This window comes from Tachypleus tridentatus, chromosome 2, assembly GCF_004210375.1.
Source record: "Tachypleus tridentatus isolate NWPU-2018 chromosome 2, ASM421037v1, whole genome shotgun sequence".
Classification (NCBI taxonomy): domain Eukaryota; kingdom Metazoa; phylum Arthropoda; class Merostomata; order Xiphosura; family Limulidae; genus Tachypleus; species Tachypleus tridentatus.
In genome coordinates this window covers 51,797,877-51,813,549 of record NC_134826.1, presented here as the reverse complement: position 1 = coordinate 51,813,549, position 15,673 = coordinate 51,797,877, and the positions used below count along the sequence as shown (strand labels likewise).

The 15,673-nt window shown below is 36.9% G+C and overlaps 1 pseudogene across 1 annotated transcript in view; it reads left to right on the top strand.

The window, feature by feature from the left end:
* The window catches only part of LOC143243802 (arrestin homolog), a 43,253-nt pseudogene extending 28,147 nt beyond the window's left edge, over positions 1–15,106 (top strand). The window contains exons 2-4 of the transcript XR_013024765.1: positions 363–597; positions 4,041–4,239; positions 6,995–15,106. The product of XR_013024765.1 is annotated as an arrestin homolog (transcript). The remainder of the gene's footprint in view (positions 1–362; positions 598–4,040; positions 4,240–6,994) is intronic.
* Positions 15,107–15,673: the final 567 nt, after the last annotated feature.

Below are 15,673 nucleotides of genomic sequence, written 5' to 3'. Positions count from 1 at the left end.
CGTTAAAAACCCAATTGATTGTTGTTGTTTTGAATCAAGCACAAAACTACACAATGGACTATCTGTGCTCCACCCACCACGGGTATCGAAACCCGGTTTTTAGCGTTGTAAGTCCGCAGACATACCGCTGAGCCACTACTAATTCTAGGGCTACATAAGAATGTAGTGAAAAAATTAAAACGAAAATAAAATATAAAAACTTGGTGGTTTGAGAAAAAATGTGAAATTTCATTTTCTTCATTTCAGTTATAAGAATAAGACAATTTAATATCAGTTATCCACAGAAGAAACTTTACGTCTTAAAATTTCAAAAGTAATTCTCAGTAAAATAAGTGTAATAATTATTTATTTTCTTTTTGCAGAGTGTATAAAAAACAGTCTACGAACACCAAAGTCACACTTTACCTTAGTTCAAGAGAAATAATCGTTGAAAATAACACAGCTTCGCCTATAGATGGCGTGGTACTGATAGACCCCAGTTATGTAAAGGAAAGAAAAGTATTTTCTTTGATAATTCTTACATTCCGCTATGGAAGGGAAGACGAAGAAGTAATGGGCTTAAAGTTCTACACAGAAGCTGTCTTGGACTTCAAACAGGTTTGTATTAACTGTTATTATTAATCTGAAATGATTTATTTGTGTTCAGAAATAATACATTTTAACGGGAGTTCTCGTTCGTTAGTAAGCAGTGTGTGTATTTTCTTAGAACAAAGCCGCATGAGGTCATCTGCTGAATCCACTGAGGGGAATCGAACCCCTGATGTCAGCGTTGTAAACCTGTAGAGTTACTGCTGTACTAGCGAGGGTCTATTAAACAGAAAGCTACACAAAGGGCTATCTATGACACCGAGTCGTTTTAATTAGCGAGTGTTAAACGAAATTAACGAGAAAAAATTTAACGAATTTACTAAAGGTTTACTAACTGCGAAAGTTTTGTTTATTGGAAGAGGCTTCCTAAATTATCATTGAATTTAGTGTATATTAGCATCGATTACTTTGCACCGACCGACTAAATTACCGTAATGTCTTTGCAACTGAATATGTGTTCTTCGTTGTTATTGTTTGTTTGTTTTAGGATCTTTGCCCGAAAAAGAAATTTAAAAAACTCCCTAAGGTAGGACACGCTTTATAAACTTTTGGATTTTAATTTATAAACGCAAGTAGTTAGCAAGTAAACGATCCAGTTTTTACTTTTCACGAAGGAAGGTTCGCAATTAGCATGTAATAAGGTAATTAGGGATTCAATAACAAAAGGAAGAAGGAAAACACTGTTGCTTTCTCGATTGGTGGTAAATGTAACTAGCTTAATTAAAGTCTGATGGCGACTCTTACAACAAAAGACAACGTCGATTTTAAAAATTAATTGGTTATTTATAAAATGTAACATCGTTTGAAGTTACATGTTACCGATAGGGTTGCTTCATGATAATATTGTCACACTAAACATCTGATGTTCTATGTCCTAAAAGTTAAACAGTGGCCCGGCATGTCCACGTGATTTGGATACCCGATTCGCAATCTGAGGGTCACTGGTTTGAATCCCCGTTCCAACAAAAATGCTCGACTTTCAGCTGTGTGGGTGTTAGAAAGTGGCGGTCAATACCACTATTCCTTAGTGAAAAAGTAGCTCAACAGTTGGCGTAGGATGGTGATGATTAGATGTCCCCAGTTTAGCAGTGTAAGACTAGAGGAAAGGCAACTAGTCATCACCACCCACCGCCAACTCCTGGGATACTCTTTTACGGACGAATAGCGAGACTGGCAATCTCTTATCATTGCCTCAACTGCTGAAAGGACGAGCATGTTTGATGTGATGGGGATCGAACCCACGACCCTCAGATTTTTGGAGGAGGTTTGTTCTGTTCTAGATTTCACATAAACCTACATGAAGGCTATCTGCGCTAGCCATACCCCAATTTCTCAGTGACAGATTAGAGAGAAGGCAAGTAGTCAACAACGCCCGGAGCCAATTCTTGGGCTGCTTTTTTGTCAACGACTGACCATCATATTATAACTCCCCATGGCTTAAAGGGCAAGCATGTTTGGTGACGGCAATGTTTGAACCTATAATTCACAGATTGCAAGTTGATCGTTCCCTAACCACCAGGCCATGACATGCCTTTTTTGGACAAGGAAACGCAAAGCGCTTTTCTTACATCTTTAAAAAAATAATGTCCTCCGCTAGTACAGCGGTAAGTCTACGGATTTACAACGCTAAAATCATGAGATCGATTCTCCTTGGTGAACTCAGCAGATGGCCCGATGTGGCTTTGCTTTTAGAAAACACACACAAACTTTAAAAAATTCAATACGTTGAAGTTCAAACTTTAGTAAACGTAATTCAATAATTGCTTATAATGACATTCTTGGTATATGTTAAAACCGAGGTCTAACAACAAGCATGAATTTATATAAACCCGGGTTCTCCAGTACAAACCAAGATAAATCAATGAGGCCTCAAATTACCCACTTAGAGCCAAACGTGGCCTAGTATTAGTTAACGCTCTTGTTCATTGTTCAACTACTGTTCCTGGGAAAGAAATTTCACTCCAACTTTTGAAACCGTGTGTGCATTATAAATGTGATGATCAAATCCTATTTTTTTAGTTCAGACCAGTTTGTTTGTTTTTTTTTAAATTAAGCACAAAGGTACACAATGGGCTATTTTTGCTCTGCCTACCACGAGTATCGAAACCCGATTTTCAGCAGTGTGAGTCTGCAGACATACTGCTGAGCCACTTGGAGGTATTCAGACAGGAGTAATCCAAAAGTTGACGGTGGGTGCTGTTGACTAGCTATCCTTTTTCTTGTCTATCAATTCATAATGAGAGACAACTATGATAAATACCTCTTGAGTAGCTTTGAGCGAATAACCGAAAACGAACAAACCCCCCCACACACATAAATCAGCAAACTAAAGTCCTCTGATAGTATCAATAGAATATATCAATGTATATTAACTTTGATCGTGTTTAAGTAAAACCAAACCTGCGCATTCAGTTTGGTAAACTTAACTGTATCATTTAAGTTTAAATCAAGGACTGATAGAAACCTACAAAAGCTTTCTCGTTGATTAACTGAGTTGAAAGTGATAACTCCCATGCTGACAGTACACTTCACATGTCGAATATATTGAAACGCCATCCACTTATTCTCAGTTTACCACGAATATTGAGCATATATTTTCAGTAGTAAAGTTCACTTTCAACTTTTAGATGTTTTTTATTCGCTATTTCTCACTTACATAACTTAAAGAATGTTTAACGTTAAAAATGTATAAGTATTTTTATCATCATTTACAAAATCTTAACATTATCAAATTTATTTTTTAAAATAAACTACATTATTAAAATCACTATAAATGAAACAGTAAATCAAACAGGATTTCAGCGTAATTAAGACGTCACACCAAACATGCTCGTCCTTTCAACCGTGAGACGTTATAGTGTGAGGGTCAATCCCACTATTCGTTGGTAAAAGAGTAGCCTAAGCGTTGGCGGTCAGTAATGATGACTAGCTGCCTTCTAGTCCGTCACTGGGAAATAAGGGATGGCTAGCGCAGATACCCCTTGAGTAGCTTTTCGTGAAGTATGGAACAGAACAAACCTTTTCCAAACACCTGAGGATCAAGGGTTCGAATCTCCGTCACACCAAACATGCTCGCCCTTCAGCCGTGGGGGCGTTATAATGTGACGGTCAATCTCATTATTCGTTGGTGAAAGAGTAACTCGGGAGTTGGCGGTGGGTGGTGATGACTAGCTACCTTCCTTCCAGTCTTACACTGCTAAATTAGGGACGGCTAGCGCAGATAGCCCCTTCTGCAGCTTTTTGCTTAACTTCAAACGAAACAAGTCTATAAACCGGCACTAAATTTCAAGCATTATTTGGTAAAATAGTTTAAACTGACTACTACGTGTTTGTTTGGAATCTCGTGAAGTATAAACAAGACGAACACTTTCAGTGTAACTCGCATGTGTGAAAATTATTTCCAAGCATAATGTTTGTACAACCACTTAATATAATTGCATTTTTTATTTTAGGTTTACCCACCACCTGAACCCCTCGATCACGATAAACTAAGTCTCCTGCAGCGGAATCTCCTCAGAAGACTAGGAAACGATGCATACCCTTTAACAATGAGAGTGTCCAACTTATCTCCAGCTTCCGTTCGACTTCAGCCTGCGCGAGCGTACAGTGGAAGTCCGCTAGGAATATCTTATGAGTTAAAGGTGTTTGTAGGTACGTAACAACATTTCTGTCTTTTATAATATACAGATATGCACGCTACATTAATATATGTGTATTTTAACAAAGAGATAATCACAGCTTTTAAGAAGAAGACAAAGAAACTATATTCGCTAATATATCTGTGTAAATGATAAAACAAGTCCGGTTCTTTATTAACGTGTTTAAAAATCTGATCTACTTATCACATCTGTGTAATTCATATAACAAGGCTGGTTCTTTACTAACGTGTGTTTAAAAATCTGATCTATTTATCACATCTGTGTAATTCATATAACAAGGCTGGTTCTTTACTAACGTGTGTTTAAAAATCTGATCTTGGTTGCATGTTATTTTCAAACTTTCTCAAAGCCAAATGTATGGGTTTCTCGTCATCAAGTATTTCTCAAAGCCATTTAGACCCACAAAACTAATCGTGTTTGAGTAGAAACCTCCCATAAAACATGATTTTACAATTCAGTACTCGTGTTACTTTCAGTTAGCTCAGAAGAAGAAAAGCGAGAGACTTTTGTATTATGTAAGTAATACTAGGGTGTTATAGTCATTGTGGTGATTTCTTTCTCTTTAAGGTGAAATTTCAGTGTTGAAAAAAAATACACGTTATTAGCAATTTATGTGTTCGGAGGAAAACGAAGTTAAACCATAGAAGAGGCAAAGGTACTTAAGAAAATTAACGTTATTTATTTATAACAGAATGGTACACGAATAAACGTTTCGGAATTCAACAGATTCTGTCTTCAGTATCTATAGCAACATAAAATAATTACATCGTTCCCAAGTAAGTACCTGAAACACGTAACTGTAATAATTGCTTTATAACAATGAAACTCGCTGATCCACTCAGACTACCAACTGTACCCAAACTTACTATATACTCTTGTCTTCAGCGATATGTCTGTGGACTCACATTGTTAAAAACTGGGTTTCGATATTCGTGATGGGCAGAACACAGATAACCCATTGTGTAGCTTTGTGTTTAATTCTAAATAAACAAACAAACCTTGGTAGGCAATGCTTAACTTTGAAAGATCAAATTAAACATGTAATTCATCGGTAATATCCTCAAGAGCATTCCAGATTAATTTTTAATCACATATCCAGTATTTTTTCCGTTTTAAAAACCTTCTTTCCAATTTCTCTTTGCTCTTGTCTTGTATACACAGGTATATCGTTTTTAATGGAAAGTGAACGGATATTACACTGTATCATGATAACACGTGTACGTTAATAGCTTCAAACAGTTAGAGTCTCAACTTGTTTACCATCGCTGTCAACACATGCCTGGAATCTTCTCCGGGTGGTCTCCAGAACCTAGAGGCATATTTCTTGTGGTATTGTTACAATCACATTTTCAAATTTCTGTCGGAGGTCTTGCATACCACGTGGTTTGGTAGTATAAACACGTTTATTTACCATACCCTACAGCCAGAAATCACAAGGCGTGAGATCTGGCGAACGTGCAGGTCATTTCACGGCCCTAACCTTGCCAATCCATCTCCGCTCAAATTTTCTGTTGAGATGAGAGCAAACGTTCGAAGCAAAGTGGAAGGAAGCAGCATCCAGCTGAAAGTATCCGATAAACCGGATTTAAAATGGCAGGTTGTTCTCTGCCATTATGTGTAAGGGTCACCACCGTTGATTCTGTTACCATTTTTATTTTTTATTTTGCGCAAAGCTACACGAGGGTTATCTGCGCTAACCGTCCCTAATTTAGCAGTGTAAGACTAGATGGAAGGCAGTGTGGATGGTGGTGACTAGCTGACTTCCTTCTAGTCTTGCACTGCTAAATTAGAAACGGTTAGCGCAGATAGCCTTCGTGTGGCTTTGCCCGAAATTCCAAAACAAACAAACTACGTGTTTCAGTTACTAACGTGTGATTGATATAATTCTTTTATTTTGCTTTAGATATACAAAAGATGAAATATATTGAGCTCCGAAACGTTTATCAGTGTTCCTTTCTGTTATAAATAAATAGCCCTCCCAGTGGCACAGCGGTATGTCTGCAGACTCACACCGCTAAAAGCCGGGTTTCGATACCCGTGGTGGGCAGAACACAAATAGGCCATTGTGTAGCTTTGTGCTTAATTCAAAACAAACAATCAATCAGCATAATTAAATAACGTTGATTTCCTTAAGTATCGATGTCCTTTCTATATAGGATAGTTCTGGTATAAAAATAATCCTACAGTTTCTGAATTATACTCAAGATATGTATCTATAACCATTTACACGATTGTTTTATGAGCAAATATTATGTCGCGTATACAATGGTGCCATCGACTGATTCGTTGGCTCTCTTTAATCGGTGAGAAACTTCCCACTGATTTATTATATATATATATATATATAATCAAACAATAGAAATACATTTTAAAACATTGTAAAAAGTTTTTATTACTATTAATTTAAAATAAAATCAAGCTACAATGTTGTTTTGAATTAAGCACAAAGCTACACAATGGGCTATCTGTGCTCTGCTCACCACGGGTGTCAAAACCCGGTTTTTAGCGTTGTCCACTGACATACCGCTGAGCCACTGGGTGGCAAAATCAAAATACGTACATTTAATAGTACTGGTGGCGTAGTTTCCGGAATGCCCTTCAGTTTCTATTATACAGTAGGGATATTTCTGAGAAGAACCACTTAACAAGGTATATATATATGTGTGTGTGTGTGTGTGTGTGTGTGTGTGTGTGTGCTGCCTTTTTGTACGAGTGATATTGTTTGTTATTTATTTCCTTTATTCAAGGTGAGCGAGTGGACGACTGGAGATTCAAACGAAACGTAGTCCGGATGAATTTAAGATGTGTACACTACAGTCCGAGTTCAAGTTTTAACTCCCTCACTCGCCCAACAGCCTCATTGAGAAAAACGTTCTCTTTCAGTCCAGGAAGACTGGACGTCGAGGTCATGCTGGACCGTGAGGTCTACGAGCACGGAGACACAATGCGAGTTCATGTCACTGTCAACAATAACAGCGTGAAGACTGTCCAGAGGATCAAGCTATACATCATTCAACACGTTTTGGTTTGCATGTTCACCAATGGACACTTCAAAAATGTCGTCGGAAACTCTGAGACCGACAAGAAGCATCCAATACCAGCTGGCGCTAGCATATCACGTGACTTCGCTATTAAGCTGATGAGCTATCTCAAATATCCGGTAGCTCTAGCGGTGGAAAGCGGACTACAGGAGGGCAACATGATTTTGTCCTCAACAACAACCACTACAGAACCCAAGGAAAAACTCCCTATGGTATAGTCGTTTCTTACGAGGTCAAAGTGAAGGTCGTTTTGGGATGTATTGATCGTTCAATTATCTTGCGTTTACCTTTCAAAATACTTACTTTTCGACCACTGGATGACCAAACCAAAAGTTCTTTCGGTGAAGGTTTGACGTGTCAGCAAAACACGATCAGCATCAACCTTGTGGAAGTTGACCCTGTTGTTACAGAACAGATCACAGATTTTGGTGGTCTTAACTCCTGAACTCGTACAGTTTCTGAACATGAAAACGTTTCGTCTACTTCATATGCGAATTGTCCGTTGCTAATGTTATTTATCCACTGATGGTTACCGAGTAAAGCAAGACCCGAATTGTGAGAACTTCGCTGATTGGTGTATAAAACCGAGTAGAAAAAACTTCGAATTTTTCAGCAACTCAGCTTTACTTACAAATTCCGTAAACCAGAATATTAATACAACCCGAATACTCTGCGCTAACAATAAACCCAACGTGTAGATTTGTTAATTAATTTGTTTAATTTCGCACTAAGCTATTCGAGAGCAGCCTGCGCTAATCCTCGCTAACTTAGCAGTGATAGATTAGAGGGAAGGGAACTAACTAGTCAACAACACAAGCTCTGAGGACACTTTGTACCAACAAATAGTAAAATTCGCTGTCACATTATACAACATTTAGCAATAACTAGGGGCTTGTTGATCCATCTAGGCTGTCCAGTTCATTAAATTAAACTATATATAAACACAAAACCAACCCTTATAATTCATCAAGCTTTCCGTTTAAGTCCCTTAAATTTTCTGCGCTACTCGTCCCTGAAGGGGCCTGGCATGGCCAAGCGCGTAAGGCGTGCGACTCGTAATCCGAGGGTCGCGGGTTCGCGTCCGCGTCGCGCTAAACATGCTCGCCCTCCCAGCCGTGGGGGTGTATAATGTGACGGTCAATCCCTCTATTTCGGTGGTAAAAGAGTAGCCCAAGAGTTGGCGATGGGTGGTGATGACTAGCTGCCTTCCCTCTAGTCTTACACTGCTAAATTAGGGACGGCTAGCACAGATAGCCCTCGAGTAGCTTTGTGCGAAATTCCCAAACAAACAAAACAAACGTCCCTGAAGACAATCCACTGGCCCTACTTTCATATGAGAATTTTTCTTACTGTTAATTTATTTTGGAAAATTCTCACCGTTATATTTTAACATCTGCGACCAATCTTTATTCGTACAGCCGTTTTAGCCATCTGACGTTTCTAATGAGCCTCTTTAGTTTTAATTATTATAACCTGGTCTTTTTACTTGCAACTGAAAAGATTAGCACATTCTGCGGTAGGTTTCAATCCTGTTATCCATGGGTTGTGATTCGAGCACCCCCACTGCCAGGCCCAAATTTAAAATAATTAGTGTTAAAGTTTTATAAAAGATGAAACGACACGTATTTGGTTATAAATTATCAAATAACAGTTGATACGAACTGCCCTCCCCCTTTGACATCTTATTTGGTTATAAATTATCAAATAACAACCTACCCTAACTGCCCTCCTTTAGCCACTTATTTCCACTGAAATAATAGTAATGCGCTCGCTACTATATTTTATTTACAAATACATTTGAAAATCACAGCAGTGATTTAAAGACTCAGTTCACAGCTGTAGGTTTTCACAAGGAGCGAACTAATTTATTGAACAGAAGTCAAGGTCTTCATCACAGACAAGAAAGTTTACTTAACAATTACAATGAGTTTAAAGTTGTAGCTCTATACAAGATCTCCGAGGTAGGCATGATCTTTCACAACATATAGGTCACATGTAGATACAAGCCCAAAGTACCCTCTCTAGTGACAGAAAAAGTTTAATTTAATCTAACAAAAGTACCCCTCCCCAGTGATAGAAAACGTTTAATTTAAACTAACAAAAGTACCCTCCCCAGTGATAGAAAACGTTTAATTTAAACTAACAAAAGTACCCCTCCCCAGTGATAGAAAACGTTTAATTTAAACTAACAAAAGTACCCGACTCTAGTGACAGGAAACGTTTACTTTAATCTAACAAAAGTACCCGACTCTTGTGACAGAAAAAGTTTAATTTAATTTAACAAAAGTACCTGTCCCCAGGATCAGAAAACGTTTAATTTAATCTAACAAAAGTACCCGACTCTAGTGACAGAAAAAGTTTAATTTAATTTAACAAAAGTACCTGTCCCCAGGATCAGAAAACGTTTAATTTAATCTAACAAAAGTACTCGTCCTCAGTGTCAGGAAAAATCAAATTAATCTATCAATTTAAATTGAACATTTCTGTCATGCCACGAGCCACTTAACAAAATAACGTATGGTAAATCCACGTTTTTATTTTTCACGTTACGTCACATATTGAGATGTGAATGGCAGTATGATGAAGTCCTAATAAGTTAGATCAGAATATCCTGCTTGTGAAATGCAAATTAACATCAATATTATTCATGCCTTTTTTCCTGTCATTTACAAGGTGAACGTTGAGCTTTGCCTGCGTGCACAGCTTTTCAAACGGAAGACAGTCGAACGTTCGGACAGACATCACAGTTCACGTAATAATTTATAAAAGACAGTATTTGTGTATCTCATAACAATGCACTTCGTTATAAATTCATCCACCACTGGTACATCGGTATGTGTAGGCGTTCGACTCGTAATCTGAGGGTCGCGGCTTCGAATCCCCGTCGCACCAAACATGCTCGCCCTTTCAGCCGTGGGGGCGTTATAATGGTTCGGTCAATCCCACTATTCGTTGGTAAAAAGAGTCGACTAAGAGTTGGCGGTGGGTGGTGATGACTAGCTGACTTCCCTCTAGTTTTACACTACTAAATTAAGGACGGCTAGCGCAGATAGTTCTTGAGTAGGTTTGAGCGAAATTCAAAACAAACAAACATCTTCCGTTTCAGACTCGCTCCGACGCCTTGTGTCGATAAGTGAACATGCGCACGTTGATTGAAGTGTGTTTATAAAGAAAATGGATACGTTAAGTAATTTAATAGTGCAAAGGGAAATATATAATCTCATCGTACTGTATTGTTGTGTCTAATAAGTGGATATGCTTTATGCACTAATACGTCTATTACATTATTAGTTCATTGTTGGAAAAACGTCGACAAATAAAAATAATATATTTATAAAAACCAACCATGGACAGGTTACTGACACAGCTGAACAAGAACAAAAAAAATTATCTAAACTCAATTTTTTGTCCAAACGGGAAAATACAAAGAACATCACGTCTCGAACTTAAAACATCTAGAATGGCAGGATAATATACTAACCATTCAACCATCCTCGAGCATATAAATCCTCCCCCAAGTACTGCAAAATTTATATTGTTTTTATAAGTTTGTAATAAGTGCTTTGACAAATCTGTTTATCTTATCGACTTAGTAACAACGTGAAACATTTCTAGAAAATAAATGAAACCTGTAGGCTCAATACTTAAGTACATATTTTTAAAGAGATCTATTTCAGAGCACTCTGTGTTATTAGACAGAAAGATAAATATTTTTCAATAATTTATCGTCGGGCTATTAAATGGTTCTCTTCAGCGAATATTTCACAAAATTTGCTTTAAAAGCCCCCTGGTGTTAAACTATCAAAGTAATTATTAAGTTTCGAAGAAAAATGTAAATTAGTTGATTTCTTAAGACCAGCAGTCAGTGATTTGAAACGTTGTTGTTTTGAATTAAGCACAAAGCTACATAATGGGCTATCTGTGCTTTGCCCACTACGGATATCGAAACCCGGTTTTGAGCGTTGCAACTCCGCAGACATATCACTGAGCCACTGGGTGGCGATTTGAAACGTAAACTAAGTATTAAAAAAGAAGGGTTGTCGACAGTAATTCTAATGAGTATATTTGTGTGTTTTCTTATAGCAAAGCCACATCGGGTTACCTGCTATGTCCACTGAGAGAAATCGAACCCCTGATATAATTCTAATGAATACTAATGTTTGAAATTACTAAGAAATATAAGCTCAGTTATCGTAAGAACACAGACATTTATCATAATATATGGTAATAAAAAGCATATACTACTGGATCATTCTACGAGCCAATTTAGCCACAATAATATACAAAAGAGATATAAATAAAAATGGGAACTGACTCCGAATCTCTAATAGTTTTTATTATTTTAAATCACTTAAACGTGCTAAAAAAGTTCATTTTTAACTACATTACCGTTAAGCACGTGCCTAATACCTTGATTATTAACTGTAAAAAATACCACGTAATACCTTTACTGCATGCTGTGGCTCAAAATCCAAATGTAAAAATGATGTTAACATCTTGTTACAACCATGACAGGTTTTCTGGGATAAAGCGCAAATTTTGAGAGATTTGATCACAGAATCTTAGATTTGGTTTGGGAATGAAGCGTCGCTATTTAAAGTTTAGTTTTGAATTTCGCGCAAAGCTACACGAGGGCTATCTGTGCTAGCCGTCCGTAATTTAATAATGTAAGACTAGAGGGAAGACAGCTGGTCATCACCACCTTCCGCCAGCTCTTGAAATACTCTTTTACCAACGAATAGTGGGATATACATTTGCATTATAACGCTTCCGCGGCTGAAAGGGCAAGCATGTTTGGTGTGACGGGGATTCAAACTCGCGACCCTCGAAATACGAGTCGAGCGCCTTAACCTCCTGGCCATGCCGGGGTTCCTTAAGTTTGAAAATGAGTTAACATTTGTGCAAGGGTGTCTTAAACTCCAATTGGAACTTGAAAAACTAAATCAATATTAAACGTAGGTTACAACGGAAGTAATCACAACACTTAAAAATTCCTTGTGAGCGTTTTTGACCCACGTGTATAAGAAAGAACTTAGATATAAAACAAACCTGGTTAAATTATTCGTACTTCAGTATCAAAGACCCACAGATTCTAGTTAAAATTAAAAATAAAATGTACAATATGTTAAACAGTGGACAACGTATTTGTATAGTGATGTCTCCACAGACAGTCGTGATGTTTTTTCTTTCAAAGAATCGACTGCCATTCCTTCATTTCTTTACTTGAAACTTGGTGGGGGTCATACTTTGGTGCAATACACTCAGACACCGCTTTAGTTTGGTTTTTTTTTATTTAGGTCTGTTTAAGGACTTTATGGTATCAAAAGCCAAGCAATCTAATATCCATATGTTGAGTTCTTGTGCGGTCATTTTTACAGCAATCAAGATGAAAGTTGGCACAAATATAAACGTTCACGTGCCCAATACATTGACATAAAAAAATGTTGGATTTGCCTATATTTAGTCTTTTTTAGAGAGAGGGGTCAGAGCTAACGGAAAAAAAGCATAATTTTGGTGTTTTTAATCATATTACTCGACCATATTTTAGCCAGTTTGCATGGGATTTGGTACAAAAATACTGTTTACAAGTTCCATATACATATATATACTTACAAAATTTTGGGATATGCCAATTTTGGATCATTTTAGAGGGGATCAAAAGTTACATAAATCTATAACTTTAAAGGATTTGATCAATTATTTAGCCTTGTTTCAACCAATTTACATAATTATTTAGCCTTGTTTCAACTAATTTACATAATTATTTAGCCTTGTTTCAACCAATTTACATAAAATTTGTAGAAAGAGTGTCTTTGCAAGTCCCAAACAGAGGTATAGACAATTCTGGAATTTTTGTCCTTTGCCCAATTTTTAGTAAGGAAAATATTGTTTGGGGTTTTCATTAACTATTCATCTGTATGTCAACCAACTTACGTGGAATTTGGTACAAAGATACTTTCTTACAGGTCCCAAACTGCGATGTCGACCGTTTTCGATTTTTCTGGTGTCAGAATTGGACACTTTGAGATTGTATGAGGAAGACATGTTGTGTTCGCCCCGCGAGTGTTTAATCAAACCTGGAGCTGCTAAGTTATTTCATTAACTGAGAGGTAGTGTTCGAGAAATGAACTATTATCACACATAAGGGCCTCACAACACTCCCCCTGAGCTCTGTTTTTCTCAAGAAAAATTATGCCATTGTATTCTTCAAAGTTTTCCATGTAACATACACATACATTCATTCTATTTATCACCATAAAAAGGGACAGACAGTAGGTATTTCTTTGTTTCCAAATCAGTTAAACATCAGGCATTCTTTGCTTCCAAAAGGGTTAAATGTTAGGTATTTCTTTGTTTTCTCAAGGGTTAAACATTAGGTATTTATTTGATTCTTCAAGGGTTAAAATTAGGTATTTTTTGCTTCCAAATGGTTAAACATCAGGTATTTCTTTGCTTCCAAATGGTTAAACATCAAGTATTTCTTTACTTCCGTAAGGGTTAAACACTAGATATTTCTTTATTTCCTCAATGGTTAAACATTAGATATTTTTTTGCTTACAATCGGCAGTGCTAATCTGGCATCATCACCTGACAAAAATACAAAGATTAAGTTAAGGAAAGAACATCGAAGTTCTTTTTAGTGTTAAATTGGTATTATGAGACTGTAAGTGTACGAGAAAATTTAATACAGAACACTGTCATAAGAAACAGTATTTGACTTGACAGGCCATCAATATAATGTCATTTCTAATGAGGTTTGGAGGCATACCTCACACAAAATGTCTGAAAATGTAATGCCGTGAGATTGAATCTAAAACCATTTTAACTACAAACATCACACACATACATAGCGTAGTGTATTGAATTTAAAGTTTTAACGTATAGAATGTAACTAAGCATGTCATGAAAAGCGTCATCAGGCCACAGCTTGATTGGCCTTTAACACTTTCTGAAACCCTGAAGAACACTAAAATCTTTATAGTGCTTTAGTGTCCTTTTGTCAACTGGTAAAAAACCGCATTTCATATCACCTTTGTTTTCACCACCTAATACTGTTAATTTTGTTTTATATTAACGCTTCTCCTAGACTCTACTTTACGAAAAATAGTCATTCGTCCCCACCCCAAAAAAAAACCTTTAATAGTCCAAGTGAAGACAGTAGAACACTGATAAAACAGCACGTGCTTTTTGTTTAGTAAATCAATGACGAAGGCAAACTGATGTGATGAATGGACCTGGTGTTAAAAAACTGGTTTCATATTGAAAAAAAAATAGAAACGTTGAGCTTGTATAAGTTTTCATTGTTTGAGAAACACTGGGCATCGAGAGCTGATCAAGTTTCTGGTAAAACCTCGACGATGTTAAGATGTTGAAGTCAACATGTATCTCGTTTATGGTTTGATATACTATACAAAAAAAAAAAAAACGGTTGAGTGTGGCCTAAAGGTTAACGTGCCAAGACTGTAGAATCGAGGGTTAACGGTTCGCGTTCTGTTACCGAAAAAAAAAAGAAAGCCCTTCACATTTTGTGACCGTGTGTGCGTAATGGTCGAATTCCACTTGTTTATCATACAAGAGTAGTCCAAACTTTGAAGATGGGTGAAGATAAGTAATTGCCTTCCATCTAGTCCATCAGTTCAAAATTCACGACCCATACAGATTCCGTAGATCTTGCGAGAAACTTCTATGAAAAAAACTATAAACGCTTTAACGTACTGAATATTCTCTGTTGTTAAATACGTGTTTTGTTAACGATTATTGTTTAATGGGTTGTTGTCAAAACTATTTGTTTATATGTTGTTTGGCATGCGTTCTTTCGAGTTTTATGTATCTTCAATGAATTTATAAAAGGAAATAAACTGTTGTCAAGATCGTTGACAAATAATTCTAGGATATTTATTTACATTTTATTTATCCACCATTTTACAGCGGCTCATTGATAAGTTTGAGGGCTTATAACATTAAACCTCGCCATGGACACAGCATAAATATCCCATTGAGTAGTTTGGCGCTTAACAACAAACTAACAAAAAATATTATTTAACCTATGAATACTTACGTTAGTAGCGCCCAAACCATTGACAGTTCACATAGCCATAATAGTTAGTTAAACTCTCTCTAGATGTCACTAACATAAACTATTATGCTGTTGTTTGTTGTTTTTGAATTAAGCACAAAGCCACACAATGGGCTATCTGTGCGCTGCCCACCCCAGGTATCGAAACCCGGATTTTAGCGTTGCAAGTCCGCAGACATACCGCTGAGCCACTGGAGGGCAACTATTATGCTGAAAAAAGTAAACAGTACGCCAGTCTCAATACGGCTGTTGTGGGTATTAGAACGTTAATTAAAATACAGAAAAACATTTCGATATTCTGAGATCAT